The 15,695-nt window shown below is 38.7% G+C and overlaps 1 protein-coding gene across 11 annotated transcripts in view; it reads left to right on the top strand.

Moving 5' to 3' along the window:
- NLGN1 (neuroligin 1) overlaps positions 1-15,695 on the top strand; it is a 430,790-nt gene that overhangs the window by 284,420 nt on the left and 130,675 nt on the right. The gene's annotated exons all lie outside the window — the stretch shown is intronic.

The following is a 15,695-nucleotide window of genomic DNA, read 5'->3' as shown; positions in this document are numbered from 1 at the left end:
CAAAGCACATGACACTTTTTTTTTTTCCCCTTCTAAGACAGAAAGTGTAACAACAGTGTTAATCTTCTGGGGACTTTTTAAATTTAAGGTGCCAAAGATAAAAATTAATGAGGTGTGAAGAGATACAGTCTTTTGCGTCTGTCTATCAACAACTTAAACATGGGAAAAGAAAATAATCTACTTGAATAGCATCTGATTGTGTGCTTTATTTTGATTCCTATCTTGGTTCTGAGAGGCACTTAGTGCATGGAAAAAGAGAGCACTTAATACCTGGCAAGACCAGCCCGTGTGTCGCAGCAGCTCACAGAGCATTAATTTTCAAGGACAAAATCAAAAAGAAATGTTGCTACTAATGTTTCTTTGAAAGTTGCAGCAGAAGGCAGATGCAGTGGAGTAGGGTGGCAACCAGGGACAGGTTCCATGGCCTGAGATTCAAGTGCTGGCAGCATGTGGGGAGCCTGACATTGGAGCTGTTTGCTCTGGTTTGTGTTTCAGTTGAATCTGGTTTGATTTGCTGCTACAGATTAAGGGTTAAACCTGAATCAGCAAACAGCTGTATATGTTGGTCTGAACTGTAAAAGGTCTTTGAATTTTCTTAGTGTTCCTCTCCAAATGGTGAAAAACTCTCTTTTCAGAGATACTATTTTTCATTATTTATTGTTAAAATGCAGTAAAGAGCATTCTGGATTTTTATTTTTTCAGCTCTGGAGCTTTGTAATACTCCTGAACCAAAGCTACTGTTTTGGTGTTTCTTTTTAGCTGTGTATTAATACATGAAGCACATTATTCATCCTTACATTGTACCAAACCCTCAATTTTAATTAACTTCTTTAAGGACTTCATTCTGTACCCACTGACATTAATTAAGAAGTTCCATTGGCTTTTAGCTATCAGTCACTGCATTTGCTTGGGGCCAGATTCACCCAGGGGAAGTGTTCAGAATTACCCACTGAAATAGCTGAAGCCAGGAAGGAGAGTCTGAATGTCCACCTGCCTTGCAAACGCAGCTGTTTGATGCAGGGCTGCCAGGAGGGCTCTTCCTCTGCAGCACCTGAGCCTGATCTGATGAGAAACACCTTTTAAAAGGTGGTGGCAAGCAGAGGCTGCTTAGGAGGTTTAGGGCTATAGCTGCTCAGCCCTTTCAGTCTGAGGGGTTCACTTTGGGAGCTGCACCATAAATATTTGCTGGCTGTACCCCAGCTGCTTCTCTTCTCTCAGTTACCCTCTGACATTGCAGGGATGTGTTATGCTCTCCTGAGCTCTCCTGGCTGCAGGGGTGGGGCACTCAGGGCCTGTTAACAGGTAGGAAATGTCTCATGTGAGCCAGGCAGAAGGTGTGGAAGAGGAGCCTGGTTTAACAGTTAAGGCCTTAGGAAGATCAGACTAAGTTTCACTCTGAGCTTATTGTTGTTATTGTGGGCTAAAAAGCCTTTGGACTAAATAAAACAGGTAAACCTGGCAATGGAGAGCAGAGCTAGTGAATCACTGGTGGAGATGGAGCAGTTTGGTACAGAAGAACTGGAGTTTCTGCCTCCAGGGTAAGTAACCAGGGTTTTTTCATCATTGATTTTTTTTTTTTTTTTTTTTTTTTTTTTTTTGTGGAGGTGGTGGAAGTTCAGCTAAGCCTTTCGTAGCTCTGACTCCACATTAATGTGTGCTGCATTTTCGGTGTTCTTTCTTGCTTCAGCATTTAGAAAGGTGCAGCCTTCAGAGACTACTGGCATGGGCACAGCGTTTCCTTGGAGGTCTGTGGTTAGTTTTTGAGTATCCCTCCTGTTAATAGGGGCAGAGGGAATGTTTGCCTTGCCGTGCTAAGAAGCAGAAAACCTGATGTGCGTATTTGTGTGTGTGTGTAAATGAGTCAATTTTGAGAAATGAGCCAAGAAATCTGCCCTCTTAGGGAGTTTAATAAAGGGAATGGGCATTTCAAATACGCTCTGAATTTTGCCTGTAGGGGGAAAAAAACCCCTAATAAACTAGTATTTATCCTAGGCAGCAGCAACGATTGTTTTATCTCTTTGCTTAGCTCTTTTCTGCCACGTAACACACTTGAATAAAGTTCATAGTTTCTATTATTTTTTAATTACTTTTATTGCATAACTGGGCAAATCCACATTTATAAACAGGCGTGTAACTTTCTTGAATTGAGATCATACAGCAGTAACAGGAGTTGCTTACGTGTATATAGATTGCAAATATTTTTTATGACTGTGTTTAGAAAGTGATGCCTATTTTGGAGAACACTGAGCACTTTATCTACTGCATAGGGTGGATGTCACAGCTAGCTTTTTTTTAAAAGTTGAAGTTTTTCTGTGGTAATTGTTTATTTCCTATGTTCATTAATAGAGTAGCTGGTTTTATAAAGCAAGGCCAGATGAGCTGAGCAAGAGGGCAGAGTAAAGTTGAAGTCTTTACTATTTTTGCCAACAGTCATTAATCAAATGCATTTGGAAATAAATAGTGGCCTGATTTACTTACGCAGTATTATGATGATATAATTGCATCAAATTTTGAGGAGGTTCTCTCATTTACACCAGTGTGAGTAAAAAGGAAAAGCAGGTCTTGGATCTACCTAGCAAAATGCAGTTTGTTTGCCAGGAAGGCTGGATAAAATGTAGATATCACACAGCCACTGTGCCTCTAGCTGCTGTGCTTACCACCAGCAGCTCAAAGAGAATTATTTAATCCTTGTTTGCATAATAACTTCTGATAAATAATTCAAGAACGTATGGCCTAAAGTTTTTTTAAGGCAGTGCCTGAGGGAGAAACATGATTCTGTTCCAGTTTTAACAAGGCACCAGGAGCCCCAGCAGAGTTGTTAGAGCCGTATTCAAGCTCCTCGGACATGTTTTGGTGTAAAAGGTACAGTGAAAGGCAGAAGAGGACTTCAAGATATTTCATGAGGAGTTGTCACAAGAGGAAGCACACCTCTGTGCAATCACACTCTGTGTTTGTAGTGGGAGAAGCAGCAGCAGGCTGGAAGGTCCCTCTTTAGTAACAACACTTAACGGTGGAATCCACTAAATCAAGTGTCTAGAGAGTGGTGAAAAAAGTTTTTTTTAAAAACTTTTAAAAAATTCTTTATGCCTTATACAACAAGGTGCTTAACACAGGCTTGCTGACAGTAAGTGCTTCAAACTGGCTTCTCTCTTTTTTTCCCCTCTCTCTGGTTATCTTTACGATGTTGAAGTGATCCTGATTAAGGAATGAAAACATTATCATATCTTTGGCTACTTTTTGCTTTCATATTGTGTATTTGGGGGGAAATTATTTATTTATAGGACCAAACCAATTCTGTTAACAAACATAATAACTCGAATTTATCTCTGTCAGATGAAGTCTGATACCCTTATTACTTGCATCTGTTTACTGCAATGAGGTTTGCTCTGAGTTAATACATTGCTGAACGCGAGTAAGGAGGGAAAATCTGGTCCTTACATCGTTGATCTGGAAGGGGGGAAAAGTAATTATTGTCCCTGACAGCCCAGGGGCTATCATGGTTGTTTGAAAACTATTTGCTCTCAGTCATGGTTTTTGACATCAATACCTACAGTGCCACATCCAAGTCTCATATCTAATAATTGCAATATCAACAAGTGCTTCTTTGGATTTAATGCAAAATCTTGTTTGTTTTCAGCTGATTCCCTGGCCTGATTTTTGTTTGGTTTGTGTTGTGGGAGAGTTTTATGTGATCGTACTCTTCCATCAGCCCTGGTTTTGCTTCTCTGTATAAAAGATACAAAAAAATCAGTAAAGGTGACATTCACCTTCATAACAGAAGGATCCATGAAAGTTTACCTGGAGAAATTTACTTGAAATTTTTGGGTCCTTAGCAAGTGTAACGTGTAGTCATTTCCATACTGTTGTACTCTGTAGGCAATTCTGATTTATATTTTGGTTACCTCAAAGCAGATTTTGGTGAAGATGGATGTTAATGAAACAGCATAATGCCCAAAGTATTACTTATATACTTGTGATACATAGGTTTTATAGAAATTAATGCTGGATAGACTTTTTATTGACTTTCTATCCCATGCTAATTTTAATATAATGCAGAAAAAGTGACTTACAACCAAGCAAGAATCTTGGGCATGTGCTGTCTGATTTTATCTGATGCAGATAAATGCCCTGGATGTTTTGAGAGCTTTCAGTCTTTGTTAGGGTGCCTGGTTTTCATGGACCTTTGAATGGAAGTAAGCAATTTGGCAAGAAATTAGTTGTTCTTGTAGAAGGCTCATATATGAAAAAAGTGCAAACCTGGCAGAAGGACAAAGTGAAACGTGACTGTAGTAATTGTTCAAACATTTTACCAGGCTCTTCCAGGCAGGCTGCTAAAATGCAAGTGCAGATGACAGCTGTGTATCTCCAGGTGAGGTTGATTCTGTTTGAAAATCTGGTTTTGTTCTATGTAGGCAATTCAGCTGTTTGAATTTCAACAAGGAGAAACCTTACGTGTACCATGCTTTATGTTTAGCTTTTTCCTCTGTGTTTATCTGCAGAATTCCCATTGAGACTCTCCTGTTACAATGTTCCCTGGAAAATCCTTTGGTATCTCATACTGTGCTTCTTTCAAATCTGAGGTGTAACAGTACCAGTTTAATCTCTCCATCTGTTGATGGCAGAAGATCAATGCTGTAAAATTGTGTGTTAATATAAACCTCTGGTGTGTTTTGTTTGGCATTTGCATTATTTCTATCTTTCTGATTATGAAAAGGGAATCTGCCTTAGGATCTGGTTATACCTGTAAGTAATTTTAGAGTCTTGTTCGGTCTGCAGCATCCCACAGCCTTGATCAGCAAGATATTATAGCTGTACCTTGTGTTAAGGGTTAGGGAAATACCACTGAGTTTGGGAACTAGATGTCTCCTAGCTCTGTAACAAATTAGAGTGCACATGGGGAAAGCACATTGGCTGCTTAGATATTATTGTTATGTATAGAAAGGATGTTTTATTCTGGAGAAAATCCCTCCTTGGTTACTTGGAAACTAGACTGTATCTTAAAGAGTTTGTATATTAAGAACCAACATTTTATAACTAGATTGGTAGCCATGGCATTCCCACTGCACTGTGCTCACAGTTTTGAGACCCACTTTTGTAGAGGTAACCCAGTAACAGGAAAGCACATGAGGCCATGAGGATGATTTAAATAGAAATACAGGAGTTGGTTGTCTTTGTTGAATTTATCTTTTGGGGTTTTTTTTGGTTTTGTTTGTTTGGGGGGTTTTTGGTTTTTTGGGGGGTGGGTTTTTTTGTTGTTTTAGGGAGTTTTTTGTGGTTGGTTGGTTTGTTTGGGGTTTTTTTTGTGTGTTTGTTGTTTGTTTGTTTGTTTGGTCTTTTTTAATGTAGACCTTAAGATCAAAATGTACTCCCAGTTTTATCAGTTTCAATGACCTGCAATTCCCTTGTCTATTACACAAGTGTCGAGCTTATCTGGGGTCTCATGTTGACTAATTTTTTAATGACTTCAATGAATTTCATCTCCTGGTTCTCATTTTTGTTCATTTTACTCTGCAGTAGCAATAGGCTAAGAGTGGGCCCATAGCCAGTTACTCTCTGGCTCAAGTGGCATCTGGAACTCCTGTCTGATGTTTGTCATCCAAAGCCATGTTCATGTTCAAAAACATTATCCCACGTTAGAAAGGAAGGATGCATTTTAATAGCAATTCCAAGAGCAATTATGGGTAGTTGGCTTTGACTGTACAGTTCCAGTTGTATGATAAACATTTATAATTCTTCCACGAATAACTGCAATGCACAGGTTATTTTGAAGCCCTATTGTAACACACACTGTCAAGGGAAAAATTTTGTCTACAGGCTTCAATTGCTGAACTTGGATAAAAGATTTCTTCTCAGTCTCAGCTTTAAGAAAAAAAGAAAGCCTTCCCCATATGATAGAAAATACTGGGGTAGCAAGAGTTAAACTACTGTGGTGAGCTTACAAATCAAACACTGATTGCAATTTGAAAGCCAGATTACGTTGTGTCATTTGCATCTGCAGTATTTCTAGAACTGGCAAATGACAATGCCCAGTTGTTTTTTATTTCATGTGAATGTTTTTTACTCTCATTTCTGTGAAATTTCTACCCAGGAGGTTATGCAATGGAAATGCTGCCTCTTCCCTACTGAAACCCCACGTGTAGTTCGCCCTTCAGAAATGATGTTCGTATATATGTATATAGCTTAAGACAGCTAAGCTTGTCTAAATAAATAAACAAAAGCATGTTTTTAACATCTTCCATCGAAATTCTGCATTACAGGCAGCTGCAACCTGTTTATAGCCCATAGGGATGGCTTTAGTCAGAGGAAACAAGCACTCCTAAGCAAACGCTATGAAGTATGTATATGTTTGACACCACAGAAGTTTGGTTATGTTATTCACACCTTTTACTACTCTAAAGAAATAAACTCAATTTAACAATAATAAAGAAATTGGGGAATGCTACAGAGTCTGGTTTTATGATGTTTTGTCTTTTTTTCTTCTCCCCACTTCCTGAGCTGCTTTATTTCAATTGATCTTGTTTTAAGTTCATCTTGGATTGCAGCTGATTACAGAGAAGAACTTGTTGCTTATTTGCTGTTACCTGCCTAGGTTTGTGTGAAATGTTTGGGTCACTTATCTGTCTTAGAATAAATGGACTCTGTTCTCTGAATGTGGGTATACTTTTAAATAAAATTAGATCAGCTTACCCCTGCTTTTAGAAGTGCAAAGGTGAAGTTAATAAAGAGTGATTTAGCCAATTTTAGTTGTCCCTGTTTGTTGCAATGGAGCAACTTCTTTAAGTGGCCATTGCCAGCTGGGAGAAAGGTTTGGCATTTCTGGACCTCGCAAACACTTGGCGAGATGGCCTTGCTGTGCCGCTGCCCTGCATCACCATTGTTCAGCTCCACAGCCTCTAACCAGTGCCTAGAGAAGGAAAAACCTGAGTTAATGCTGTTTATCAGGTTGTGTACAGCTGTAATGAAGATCTTGTCTTGTGATCACTTATGCAAGTGAGTAATTTCATTCACACCAGTCACTCCTCCGTGACTTCAGGGAGACTGCTCTCAGTGGTTTGCCGGCTTGAGGCTGCCGTGTGTAAATTATGGCTGCTGGATGTTTTCTAATTATGCATTTTTAATTAAATATTGCATATCAAAAATATAAACTATATTTCTCTAGAGCCAAAGAATAATATGATACATAACATTATTTGGATGAAGGGGCAGGGGTTGGAGGAAGAGCTGTCATCGCATTTTCTGAGTGACATCGATTTGTGTGGCTAGCATTTTAGTAATAAAACCCAAAATGTAAATCTGTAGCCTGCTGTGAAGGGAAGTTCTACAATTTCAATGAACACTGCAGGATTTGCTCATAAATATTCATTAAACAGGGCCTTGCTGAAAATGAAACTTAAGTACTTAAGGTAATGGAATGAAAGTAGTTGAGAAGCTCTTTTAGGCATGTTCAAAAACAGGATAGGAAAGAGAAAAGTTAAGTAGCATGAAGTCTGACTTGCTTTTTGGTGTTGAAAGATGTTAAAAGCACTATATGGTTAATGGCAGTGAAATGCCTTGTCCTGCTGTTAGTGAAGCTCCATTAGCTTTTGATGGAAATACTGTAAAATTTCTGCCTCCTTGGACCTGTGTTCAGTTATATCCTTCCGTGGCATTATTGTGTCAGGATTTTTGCTTCTTTACATCTAGAATACAATACATGTGATTGTGTGCAATACATGATCATTGTGAAGGTCATCAGCAAGGTTGTCCACACTAAAACCAGCAAGGTTTTGTTTACTTTTCTTTTTTCTCTTTTTTTTTTTTTTTTTTTTTTATTAAGACCCCCAGAAAGAGTATAATTTTTGTTTTTGTGCCTCAGGGTGTGCTGCATATTTAACCAGATGGCATTTCTGGAAGTTTTGACAGGATCCTGAGATAGCCATGACTTTGAATTGTAAGTGCCAGCTCTGTTTTCTCAAAATAAATAGGCTGTCAGGTACTGCTGGGCTGCTGATCTCTAGAGACGGGCTTTCTCAGAAAGGGGTGGCTTTTGGAATAGGGAGAACTTTGCAGGTTGAGAGAAATTCAAATAAAAGATGAGAAAAGCAAGTTTTTTCCTTGTGCCCTAGAATGAGGAGATTTTTCCTTCCAGTTTGTCTTTCTCACATCCAGCAGTTTTCAGTGGCTCCATGTGTTGGAGAACCTGTGCAAAGTTTGGGTTCCCAGGTGAATTTACTCCTCTTTGTCCCCCAAGAGCTGACACTGGTTCTGCTCCCTGCTTGTCTTGGGAATCCCAGTGCCTTGAGTTACTGGTGCCTCAGGCTATTGGTGCCTCCTGTGCTTTTCCTGCATTTTGTGCTCCAGAAGGTCTCCAAGCTGAGAAATCCCCTATTCATTTGAGTGCAATAACCTGAAAGAAGATGGAAAGGGCAGGTTTTTAACACAATTTGACATTGAACTTTCTCAGATGTGACTCCTCTAAATTGCAGCCAGTGCCTCTTGAGAAGCAGACAGAATAGGTGTCAGAGCAGCTCCTCAAATAAACATGGACACTTGGAAAAGCCAGGGCTGATTGGGATTCAGAGGGTCTTCTGCTGCCAAATCAACTTCATGGATACTCTCACCCTGCCTGCGAAAGGATAGTGTGAGGGAGCTGAATCCTGAAGGAAGTATTTTTGGGCAGATGCGTGGTGTCTCCATGGTTAACTGAGAAATTTTCCCCTGCTTGTCTCAAATGAAAAGCTGTTTGTTGAAAGAACAGGTGGAGTCAGTTTTTCCCTCAACATCCCATAGAGTTGGCATTGCTGTAGTGTTGCATTTAATCCTTTCCTGATGCCTTCATGGCTCGTTTAGTCTGTGTTCACATAAACGATGCACATATTGTGTCATGCTGTCTGGAAATAGGAAAGGAAGTGCTTATCTTCCATGTAGTGAAACATACAGGATTTTGTATATATTAAACCATTGCTGCTCATCTTTGACACAAACTACAAGCAAATAATATATATTTGCATACCATGTAACTATTTAATTATTTAAGATGCTGCCTTGGCTAAAAACTGTTGGTAAATCTAATTAAATGTTGCAAGGCAAAGTGATTTGTATTCTTCATTTAAAAGAAAAAATAATTCAATAAAAACAATTATTATAGACTATATTTCAGTAAAAGTTTTCTTACTGAATTTGCTCTGTTATTTTTAAAATAATTGCCAGAGAAGACGATTTTTTTTTTTAAAAAAAGGAGATACACCCCCTCTTTAAATCTCATTGATTTTTTGCTGCCCAGGCACAGCTAGGGGAGGGCTGCAAATTGGGGGCAGACACAGCACATCCCTGATGGCAGCTCTTGATGGCTTTGCTATTGCTCAGCCCAGGCAGAGACCTCCTGTCTGCAGTAGCTCTCACAAGCAGTATGGAAAGGGTAGGAGAAGACCTGAGGTGGTGGTGAGGTTGCTCCTGGTACGGATTAACAAAATATCTTTCTTGAGACCTGATGGCAGCTGGCTTGGCAGTGTCACACAGAGACACTGTGCATTGATGTGTTGGCCCTCTTATTCCACACCATAATAGAACTGAACTTTAATGTTTGTAAAGTTTCTCAAAGTTTTTTGTTCTGTTTCAGTCTCTCAGTATTCTGTGAAATCTAACATTGCTAAATAGTCAGAAAAAATTCCTTTTCCTTTGAATGTTACACAGGCTGTGCCAAATCCTCTTTTTCTCTCTGTATATGCCTCCTGCAACAAATACAAAGGGGGGCAGGGGGAGCTCATGAGGATATATACTCTTGAGACACGAAGAATAACAGATGCAGTTATTTTGAATCCTTCATTATTAGTCTGTGCTCTGTCAGACAGTTTCTACATCCCTTTAGAATTTTGATGCCATCATTTTGAAACAATCACAGATGTTGTAATTATGAGAATAAATTAATGCAGGTAGTAGTCTTCATCTTTTACCTGTCCATCAAAATGAGACTATTATTGATTTTTGAAGTCTTCATTTGAGACTATTACTGAATTTTGAAGTCCCCTTCAGTGATCTGTTTACCTGCAGAGCTGCCATTTCAACTTGACTGTAGCATCCTAACTAAACTTTCTAAATTGCTATTCTCAGCTGAAGATGTATCACAAAATTGAACAAATGACCTTTACAGTGTAATAACATCCTTTAGCTGTGGAATTAGTGTGTTGCATCTATCACTCCTGCAGGCCTTGAGGTGTGTGCCTGGTTCTGCAGTGCCATTCCTGTAATAATGTCACAGCCTGGAGACAGACACTTCTCCCTTCAGTGTAGCTACCACTGGAATTGGTACTCTTGTTTCAGCATTACTATTACCACCATGTGTTATGGAGGTGATAAAATAACAAAATGTATTTTTGAACTATTATTGACCTATTTTTTACTGGTTTTTTTCACCAAAGTTCATTCTTACCCTGGTCGTTATCCTGTGAATAATCTTTTGCTTAGATTAAGCAAGATAGCTAAAGCCTTGAGAGAGAGAAAACTTACTCTGAGGCTTTGCACAAATAATTGAAACACTCTATAACCTGTTGTACACAACAGGATATTTTGGTGCTCTAGAAACTTAACTCTCAATTGGAAAGAGAAATATGTACTCATTGCTTCAAAGAACAATTAGGTGTTTTTAATAATGCACTCGCAAAACTTTACATGCTGTAGCTAATAAAATGGAACTTAGTTTACTAAGTACTTGTAAATGAAAGACAATTTACAACATGTACAGTAACAGAAAATGATGATTCACAATGAAAACTTTAAAGTGTCTGATTTAGGCTTCTAACTTTCAAGTCAAGAGGATTTAGCATTCACAAATGAAAATGTTTGTTTGTGTAGATTAATCTTGTAAATTAATTGAGGTACACAGCCCCGGGATGATATTGGCAAGCCTTATGATTGTCAGTTGTTCCTTAGTAGAGGTGTGATCCTGGCAAGGAAGACTGAAATGGGTGTTGGCAGAAGTTCTCACTTAGGCCTCACCTGGGGAAGCACCATTAAAATTGGGAGTAATTTTGAGAGGAAGCAAGAGAATACTACAAGGTCTGGCCATCGGGAAGAGAAACCAGAAATACTGCATTGCTGTTTGTCATAAATGACCAGCTGTTACAAATTTGAAGGACCTGATCCATTCTGGGAGTTAGTTCAGATGGTGACAGCACATCCTCTGTCACTAAGGGCAGCACAAAAGGGTGAGATCACACTTTTGAAGACAGAGGCTGTTGCTGGGCTTTGTGAAGAGGAGTGGTAAAAATGTCCCAGAAAATAAGGAGAGCTGCTCTGTCAGTACCTGCAGGGTGCCCATCTCATTGTCTTCAGGGAGAAAGCCACGCGTGGCTAGGCCAACCATTCCCTTGCCCTCTGTTGTTTTCCCACTGCAGTTGCACAGCCCAGTTTATACATATTCTTGAGTATAATCTTTATCTTTGTAATAACTGTGCTTCTGCACTCTTGGGTGTGCTGCAGGAGTTGTTATAGCTCCAGTTAAGTAGGTTTCCAAAACTCACTTCCTCTTAGCGATCCCTGTTGTACCAGTCGCCTCCATGACCATCCCCACAGCTGACTTTCTGGAGTCTCTAATCAAAACTTGTGAGGCATTTCAGTGAGTTTCCATCAAATTTCGTAGCTCACTACTTGTATATCACAGGATTTGAGCTCTTGTGTTTCTGAAAGGGAAAAGTTGCTTTACTTTGCAGCGATTTTTTTTTCCCCCCTCAAAAATTTATGTAATCTTTGAGCCTGAAGGAAGAGAGAGACTAAGAATAAAGTACACCTATGGATTCATCATAGAGACTGAGCAGTCAAAAGCAGTCAAACATCAAAGAACAGTCTTATTTACATTTAAAGCTAATTTGAGGACAGTTATACTGCTGGTGACGTTCCTGGTGTGTTTACTTGAATCTGAAATGTAGCTATTCCTTAGTTTGAGAACACACTGTGTGTGACTGTGTGGGCATCAGCAGCATTGTGATTTGCTTTCAAGCAAAAGGAAAAATGAACAAAGAAAGAGTGAGTCACCTTAAAGACAGGAGAGTGAGAGTGGAAAAATGTGGACAAGTATCTCTAGCAATAGACAAAGTTTAGGGGGGCCACTGACGGTAATATTATACTTTTATTTCCACAAGAGAATAAGAACACCATTCAAAAGTTGGACCAGCTCTTACAAGGGATTGGAAACTCTTTTGGCTAAAAGAAGGCTGAACTTAGTTCTCTGTGGTTTCTCACAAAAGTGTAAAATATTTGTGTTTTGCTCAATATTGTTCCACTTGCATTTTGTTTGGAAACCAGATGTGGGAAGAAAAGACCTTGTGCCTCTCACTGATTCTAGAAGTGTTTGTGCGTCTTTAGGAAGGTGCCTGCCAAAGCTATCAAACCCTGGATCAAAAATGATGTTTACCTGAAGTCAGTCCCCATGTGGGACTGTCTGATGCTGGTGTGGGAGGGCTCTGGGGGAACAGCCTGACCAGGAGATGCTGTATTTGCAGCCCCCTTTCATTTCTAATGTTGCCATTCACCAAATGTGAAAGCTGGAGCTGTTGCAACTATTGACTGCACCTCTTACAGCCATTCTCTGTGAAATTAGTCTGAAAAGTAGAAAAATATACAGCACTAATAACTAGAAATCTTTTAGAAATCTGGGCAAAAAACGAGCAATGCAGGACTTAGTTTTGATTATGTTAAATTTATTTGTGGGGATGCAGCTCAGATGTGATGCCTAATATAAATCTAAATCTAATGTTTGTGCTCAAAAGGAAATACTAATTAGCAAGGTGGGATAACTCTCTGCACCTCTCCTCCTCCTTTTAGTATCAAGAGAATGAAATGAAGTAGTTCTTAATGTGTTCTCATCCAATTACATTTGGCTAAAATTATTCATTGATCACTAATCACTGGCAGTTGTTTACACAAAACAGTGCTTGTATGCAGCATGCAGCATATTGAGGATTATTGCTATAATGGGAGCTAATCAATGAAAACCACTTGTGACTCTCTTAATGAGGTGATAGTGAAAGGGGCTTTTTTTGTTTACCACAGCAATAGCTTTTTCAAACCAGACAGAGCTCTTTGCATCCAGCAGGAAACTGGTTTGCAGCATTAGATCTCAGGCACCATTTTTCTGTTTCTCTCTAATAATATTAAAGTTGAAAAACGATTATTCCGGTCCCCCTTTATTAAACAAGCTATTACAAAGCAAGTGAAGGATTTCTGCACCTTCAATTTTCCACCTAATAATAGTAAAGTATTTTCATTGTTGCCTTGACAATATTAACGCTATTTTTTTTCCCAATGCCTAAAGCAAGGAGTCTCACCATTTTCTTTGCCAGGCTGAAACAGATTGTGGCTTTAGACTTTAATATTAAAGACAGGTTTCTTTACTGGTTTTCACAGTGATTGGTTAATTCACAAGCTTGATATGAGATGTAGAAGTAGATGAGATGTAGAAGTAAACTAAATCTTCACAATAGCCTTTGGATTATTCTTGACAACACCAATGTTTTGCACTGAGACATACCTTAACTCTAGAACTGCAATGTACCTTAATATAAACACATGTCAGATATTAGGCATTTAGGCAAAGTTAATGTCATTGGCCTACATTTTTTTTCTAGTTTAATCATGCCATGGCTGTGCCTTAAAGCTTCAGAAACACTCATTCTGGTATTTTTGGAGGTGCTGTGTTCTCAAAGATCTGCTGATTTATTAGAGAACAGTGCATTCAGCACCCCTAAAAATAGATGGGTGAAGTTTTGGCTTCAGAGAACATTCATTTTTGCAATCAGAAATGGGATGCAGAAATAGCCTTCCCCAGGCATGTGCTCTGAATGTCAGGCTGCAGCTTGCTCTGTTCCACCTCCAAACAGTAAGAAATCTAAGATGGAATGATCTTCATCGGAAGACCCTTTAGTTACTTCTTTTTAATTATTTACGCTGAAAATATTGCAAGTGCAACAGGAAGCTAAAAGTTCTTATATTATGCAAATTCAGTGAGACTTTGGGGACAGCCATTAATATTTGCATGCTGGATAGTTTGGTTTGCTGCTTCAATTATCTGAAGCTTGATCACTGTGTGTAATCATAATCTGTTCATAAAACTACCCAGGCCTGTCAGCACAGTGCCTGAAATTAAGCTTCTGCTTGTGCAGAGCTTATGAAAAATTGAGTGGCAGTTCATTTTCACAAAACATGACAAACATAAAAGAAATTATGAATTAATTTTAAACCCTGCTTAGCACAGTCTTATCAATTTGATGGAACCTTTTGTCTTTAGAGAAGTCTGGCATCAGGGCTGATACGCTTAATTAGTATCAAGCATCTCAAAATGTCTGTGACTGGCAGGTTAGATCATTTTGTGTCCTCCCCCAACCTCCCTATGAATTGCAGTTTGAAATGTAACAGTTTTCTTTAGGGAAGCTGGCTAACATAACTTTCACACCTTTACATCAAATTAAACACATGACAATGCTTCATCTGCAACAGCAATCCCAAAGACTGGCACAACCCACCAAATCAAAATTAAATAAAGACATTTCCTGCTGTGGAGTCTCTTTAGATTTGAGATTAATGTCTTGTAATGGCAATATACTTTGTTTTTAATGTGAATGTAATGTTTTTGGTTAGCACTTGGAAAAAGTAACCCATCTGACACAAGAAATCAAATAGGTTGCTGGATATCTCCAATAAGGACTTTGGAGATGATAAAAATTGGAGTGTTTTATTAAAAAATTCTGCCTCCTGTCAGTGAGATTTGAAAGCAGTATGTACCTTATCCAGGTATTCTTCAAATAATTATCTTCCTGGATTATGCTGAGGTAGGGGTGTCCCTAGTGTGAAAATAAGGATTTGAGTCCCAAATATTTATCTAAGAGATATGAACAGATATAATTTGTCTCCTAGAGAAAGGGGAGAAAGAGTAGAATAATAATAATTAGGGATGATAAAAATAATTGTCTAGGTTCTCCTGTTCTCTCACTGAAGTGAAGCCTTGTAATTAATTACACCAATTTCCTCAAGGTAATTCCTGGACTGTGGTGATGTAACAGGAGTATTGCTAGACCTATAGAATGGTAGAATAAGTTTGGAATCTTTCAATTTCTCCTATCCCTGCATATTTTTAACATCTAGAGAAAAAGTTGGGTGTCCAGAAAATATTGCATAAAGTTGTGCTCATGGAAGAGCTATTAAAGCTGAGTTGAATTTGGACTGTAAAATCTTAAGTCTAACTATGTGGCAGTCAAACTATACTTGATTTTTGGATATTGATCAGATAATCACAGTGGTGAACCCTTGCTCTGTGATACATTTTGAATCTTTCAATAAAGACTTTTCAATTCTTTGTTGATATTTTCTGGACTTTCAGTCAGGCTCAGCTATGCTTCATGTTCTTTTCTCCTACTGGCATCTAATTCCCATTGGAGTTACTGGGATAATTTCCTGAGGAAGGAGGACAAGTTTAGACCTATGTCATGTATTTCTTTTTTATGTGCAAAGAGAGGGAGAAAGAATGAAATTGCCCTCAAGTATCTCAAAGAAGAAATAAGGTAATCTTTTTTTTTCTCCTCTGCTCTGCAAAATGATTTTTTTTTTTTTTCCCATTTCATTTTATTCCTCCAAGAGTCTTCTGCCTCTCAGAGTCTGGCTGCCTTAAGTTCATATTGCACTGGTAGAAATGGATATGGTTTATACACCTGCAGGAGCCTGGACTT

Source organism: Corvus kubaryi, unplaced genomic scaffold, assembly GCF_017639235.1.
Source record: "Corvus kubaryi isolate FWS band 111438036 unplaced genomic scaffold, C.kubaryi_AGA036_p1.0 37397, whole genome shotgun sequence".
Classification (NCBI taxonomy): Eukaryota; Metazoa; Chordata; class Aves; order Passeriformes; family Corvidae; genus Corvus; species Corvus kubaryi.
The sequence above is the reverse complement of the archived record's forward strand: the minus strand, read 5'-3'. Positions and strand labels throughout refer to the sequence as shown.